This window comes from Myotis davidii, unplaced genomic scaffold (assembly GCF_000327345.1).
Source record: "Myotis davidii unplaced genomic scaffold, ASM32734v1 scaffold53, whole genome shotgun sequence".
NCBI classification, from domain to species: Eukaryota; Metazoa; Chordata; class Mammalia; order Chiroptera; family Vespertilionidae; genus Myotis; species Myotis davidii.
In genome coordinates this window covers 2,593,076-2,598,872 of record NW_006286140.1, presented here as the reverse complement: position 1 = coordinate 2,598,872, position 5,797 = coordinate 2,593,076, and the positions used below count along the sequence as shown (strand labels likewise).

General features: G+C 45.5%; 1 long non-coding RNA gene across 1 annotated transcript in view; it reads left to right on the top strand.

The window, feature by feature from the left end:
- LOC102766884 overlaps positions 1–5,791 on the top strand; it is a 30,888-nt gene extending 25,097 nt beyond the window's left edge. Inside the window, exon 3 of the long non-coding RNA XR_435326.2 lies at positions 5,475–5,791. This is a non-coding gene — a long non-coding RNA (uncharacterized LOC102766884). The remainder of the gene's footprint in view (positions 1–5,474) is intronic.
- The last annotated feature ends 6 nt before the right edge of the window (positions 5,792–5,797 follow it).

Below are 5,797 nucleotides of genomic sequence, written 5' to 3'. Positions count from 1 at the left end.
CCGGGCCAGCCTGGATGAGGGTATGATGGCTGTTTGCAGCTGGTCACACACCCTTCAGGGTGGGGGTCCCCACTGGGGAGCCTGGCCAGTCTGGGTGAGGGGCTGAGGGCTGTTTTCAGGCCGACTGAAGCTCCCAACTGCTCCTTTTTTTCTTTTTTTCTTTTTCTGGGCCAGCTTTAGCTCTGGCTCCAGCTCTGAGGCTTCTGCTGCTGAAAGAAGGTATCTGGTTGGTTTCGGTTCTATAATCGAAACACTGTATCAACTCCAGCTCTGAGATCCCGGGCTCGCTGAAAGCAGGTTTCTGGGGTTTTTTTTAGCTTCTATATTTGTTACAATGTTTCTTAAACCTCAAGCTCAGAGGCCGCAAAGCAGGCAGGGAACGTTGGAGTCCTCCGTCACTGAAGCAAGCAAGCCTCATGTTAGTTTCAAGCTGCCTGGCTGCCGGCCGCCATCTTGGCTGGCAGTTACTTTGCATATCTCGCTGATTAGGCAATGGGAAGGGTAGCAGTCATATGAGCTTCTATATTTGTTACAATGTTTCTTAAACCTCAAGCTCAGAGGCCGCAAAGCAGGCAGGGAACGTTGGAGTCCTCCGTCACTGAAGCAAGCAAGCCTCATGTTAGTTTCAAGCTGCCTGGCTGCCGGCCGCCATCTTGGCTGGCAGTTACTTTGCATATCTCGCTGATTAGGCAATGGGAAGGGTAGCAGTCATATGCCAATTACCATGTTTCTCTTTTATTAGATAGGACTAGGGGCCCGGTGCACTGGGGGCCCTCACCCCGGCCTGCCCCCCTTTCATAGTCCAGGAACCCTCACGGGACGTCCTACTGATGGCTTAGGCCCGCTCCACAGGGGGAGCAGGCCTAAGCCGCAGTTTGGCCTCCCTCTGCAGGAGGCAACTGGGCAATCAGGTATATACTTTCTGAAGGCAGCATAGACTCCTTCCTTATTTCTTGCCTCTGTTGTTGGAGAATAGGGGACTAAAAGGTGGAAACAGAACTGTGGCCATGCCTGGGGCTTTTGTAGGCAGTGGAAAGAGGGAGAGGGCTGGGAAAAATCTAGACACGTTTCCTTTAATTGTCCTCCCTTCCTCCAGCCCCTCCCTCCATTTTTTCCTTCTCATGGTGGACGCTCGGGTCTCGAACTGACAGGAACCCAGCAACGGAGGGGTTCAGCCCCCTCACTTCTCAGCTGAATGTACAGTCGCCTCACATTCTAAGTGGGACTGTTTTCAAGTAGTGAAAGCACTGGGATTTCACACCTACTGGCCTTTCCCTTCTCGGTTTCCTCCTTGGGTCTGTTGCAAATTTCACCTAAACACCAAAGCAGCTCTGCCCTGTTAGTTCTGCATTGGCCCCTGCCTGGGCCTCACCAGGCACTCTTCCTCAAGATCTCTGGGTCCACAGTCTGTGCTCAGGGAGGTCACCCAGAGCCCGTTCCTTCGGGCAGGTGGGGCAGGGGAGCTAGCTTGGAGAGCTGGAGGAAGATGGCAGAATAAGAGTCGGTATGAACCAGCATCCGCTCAGTCAGACTCCTCTAGCTGCCCACCAGGCCCAGGCCAGGCCCCTTCCCCACACCGGGGCAATCCCAGCTGAGGTCCCCTCCCTGTACCCAGCGCCCTCCTCCCTGTTCTACTACCAGGCGGTGGGAGCAGCTCACCCACTCTGGACCCTGTCATTTCTTTCATACTGATTATTCCTTTCACTATGTTTGCCCCTCCACACAAGTCCCCACTGCAAGTCCCCGCATAGGGCGTTGGTGGCCACAAGCCTCCTCCCTGTCCCTGAAGCATGGGGCAGGGTTGCAGCAGCTTGCGGCTGCCCCCAGGTGCCTTGCATGGAGACACTGCTTCCCCTTGAGCCACCATCTGGCCTGGGACCTGTGGGGGCTGGGATGGCCTCGGGATCCTGCTGGCCCCACCGAAGCCAGACTCGGCTTGGCCGGCCACCCCTCTGCCCGAGGGTTGTGTATGCCCCGCAGGCCCTGTCGCCCTCATGAATTGCCGCAGCCCGGCCATCCCGTCCCAGGAAGTAGCCATCCCGATCGCCATGGCTCACTCCCTGGTGCAATTGGGCCTGCCCGGCAAGCACATAGGCAGGAGCTGGGCCGCTGAGGGGAGGAAGGAGGGATGCATGGGCCGGGGCAGAAGCAGGGAACTTGTCAGTGCAAACACAGCCCCCCTGATGCCACGCCGGCCCCTCGCGCCACATTCCCAGACCCCCAGGCACCCCTGCCCAGTGCTGCACTCTTGGGCCTGGGGTGGGGGCGAGGGACCTGGGGCTACGGCCTGGAGGCAGCCCTCACTGGCTTGGAGTTCCAGTGGTCAGTCAAGGGGGGATGCGGGGTGCCATGAGGCAGCCTCACACAAGTCCCCACTGCAAGTCCCCGCCTCTCTCTCCCCGAGAGGTCAGCAGTTCAGCCCACTCGGCATGCTGCGCACGCAGCCTGGAATTCGTGCAAGCCTTTGGTCATTTTGGATGTTACGGACACTGGCTCTTTATATATAGATAGATAGTTGTGTGACTTCTGCAAATCAATCTGTCTAGCTTTCCTTATATGTGAAATGGACATATTAATTTTTATTTAATAGTGTTGGGATAGTACATGAATTTAATGACACAATAAAAGTCACTCTACAAATGATAGCTGTTTCAAAATTATCTTATTTATTGGGGAAAAAGTGGCTCAGCCATTCTTAGAAAAAAAGTAAATATTCTTATCAAACAATCTTTTTCATATCAGCTAGACACATTATTCTCATGATGTTCAACTTAAATATAAATGGTAGCTCTGTTTTCCTAGTTCCCATATATAAACATGGTAGACAGTGAAAACCTTGAGTGTTAGAGGAGATAAACTTGTATAGGCAAAATAGTATAGTACCATGTAGGAATATGTATTTAGTGAAAGTTTATTAAAGTTGAATGAGAATAGAAGGCAGCCATCATTTTATTTCTTGTGCTATTTAGGTCACTGAAAACAACTGAGAATTAACCTTTTAAAATACATAAGTATGAGTATATCTATATATTTTCAGAAGAAATATATACTTATCTCCTATATATCTCAGATATATATTTATATTTGGACTACATCAGAGATATATAGGTATGTTTAAGACATATTTCTAATATACCATGCATTTATCTCCAAAGGAAAAGGAGTGAGGTAAGCTTCCAAAAAGTTCATTCCCCTTATTTTACAAAAAATTTCCTTAAAAGTAAGTTTAGGTCACAAGAAAGCACAAAAATGCGTAGAGTTCTCATGTAGCCTTCTCCTAGCTTTCCCTATGATGGTATCTTGAATAACCATAGTAAAATAATCAAAACTAGGCGATGTTCAGAACTTAACCCCTTCTACTCTTTTTAAATAGAAGAAATTCTTTAGTTCTCACTTAATTGAGCTGCAGAATCATCACACTTAGTGTAAAGACATTTGGAAGTAAGAACATGTTGGAAGAAATCTTGGCTCTGCCACTTACTCATTCCTGTGTAACACTGAGGACTTTTGTTAGCATCTATGATAGTCTGTTTCTTCATCTGTACAAGGGGATATCATTTACCTTGCAGAATTGTAAGAATTGGCAGTTGTGTGCGCTAAAGAGCCTTTTCAAGAAATGCTAGTTTTCACTCTTAATGCTCTTTTGCCATGTTTTCATCAAAATTGAAAGTAGCTGGTCATTATCTTTAACATGATAGGTGTACTTTGGCAGTTTATGAATACCTGTGAGTTAAAGGACCAGTAACTGGTAGCATACTTGAACTACTTCATGGTTCCTCTGTGCTCATCTCTTTTTAATGTACCTGCTATATAGTGTATTGGCTTTCTGCCCCGTCCCCCTCAACTTACCTGTATAGCCAGCTCATCTCTCTCTCTCTCTTTTTCTACCTCATAGTCCAGAAGTCATTCCTCTCATTATACTAATTTTATTCCTTCTCTGGATTCCTTTTGTCATATGGATTCTCTGTAACCTAGCAATTTCTAGAAATTTGTGGGTTTTTTTAAAAAAAAAATTTGAATAGCACCTGACTTAATTCTGGTTTATAAGTAGTTGATTATAACCCTAGGTAGAGAGGCTCACTTCAAACACAAGCTCATACACCCAGCTCCTGGTTAGCCCTTCACAAAAGTTGCCCTCCAAGGAACATTGCTCGCAGTGGTGTGATGAGGCTTTACATGCTGCTGCCTTGGTGTCTGCAGAGAGGGGGAATGGTGTGCTGTCTCTAATCCCATCCACACATTCTCATCGCTCTGCTTGGGCATAGCTGTGAAGGCACAAAGTTCAGTGCCGTAATAATGCTCTTTATTGTACTTTTTCTCTTCATTTAGCTCAGAAGTGCCTAATTCTGTTTAAATACTTTAAAATGACTACTCTCTATATTGGCCCAATAATTGTGTTTTCTGGTAAGATCTTCTGGTATAAGGAAGACCCAAAGCTGTCCTCAAATGACAGTTTTCAGTTGATTTGGAATAGGATTTTTTTTTAACTTGTATTTACTGAGCTGCAGATTGGGAGGAGCCCATGGGCTTTCCAACTCTCTTCTGTAGCTTCCCCATCTACGCTAATCTAGTTTACTGCTCTCTTGAAGTCTGTGTAATCTACCCTATTTCCACATTTTTCATTTTATTTTTTTTCTTAGAGCTACCCTTTTTAGATTTTCCAGCTTTCCATTTTCAAGAGAGAGCCCATATTTCCGTATATCTCCATGTTATTCAAATGTGTTTCAGGAATGTTTAAAAATGTTCCTTTATGTTTTAAAATACCTCTTTGTGCTTTAGCAAGTGGCATATCATTTCCTGCTTCAGTTTTGGCCTTAGTCTGACAAGCCAGGGCTGAAGAAGGGGTGAAAAGTTCACTCTCCGGAAGTGCCACTTAGGGCGGAATCACGTGAGGAGGAGCAGCCTCCAATGGGTGGGAATTCCCTGTGGATGTGTTTCTTGGAGAAGGCAGCACAGAGGGTCTTTTTCTCAGTTCTTCTTTATGTGCTTGAATTTTTAATGAGTGTGTGGCACTATTATTATTCCAGGAACTCACTATAATGCCCTTATTATTGCCTAGATCAGTGTTTTAAAATGGAAAGTCATAACCCATTGGTAGGTTATACAATCACCTTTATAAATAGAGACCAGCATTTTTTAAAAAAGGAAATAGAAAATGTAAACAGTGCATTGTATGAAGTAAGAATGTATTGTTTTGTAAAACTTTTGTTTGATGTTACATAAATGCAAGATAATAGAAATATGAATTTTCATAGGGCCCTGCTTGTGTTTGTGTGTGTGTGCATGCGTGCTGGCTTCAGACCCTCCCTCTTATCCACAGTTCTGGTCATTCAGGAACCTAATTTTCAGAGTTTATGCACTTGTCAATGAATATGTTCTTACAAAATATACAGTTTCATGTTTTGGATTTATTGTACCTGCATTTTAACTTATGTGTGTTATATATCTCTTTTGTTTTTATTTTCTCTACCCAGGATTATATTTTGAGGCCTATGAATATTGCTACATATAAATCTACTCCATTGCTGCTCATGGCCTGTTACAGTGTGCCTAGAACACAATTTACTTATATTCTCTGCCATGGAAGGACTTCCACATTGTTTCAGCACAAGCAAGGCTCTGTGAACAACCTAGACATGCCCCCTGTTAGAAAATGCCAAAGGACATTTATTTAGGATCCAGACTAACAGAATTGCTTGGCTATAGAGCATATGTATGCAACTCCAATACCGTAAACAGTCTAATTTCAGAAGTCCTCTCAGATTACCACCAGAAGGATTCACCAGTTCACCCCCCC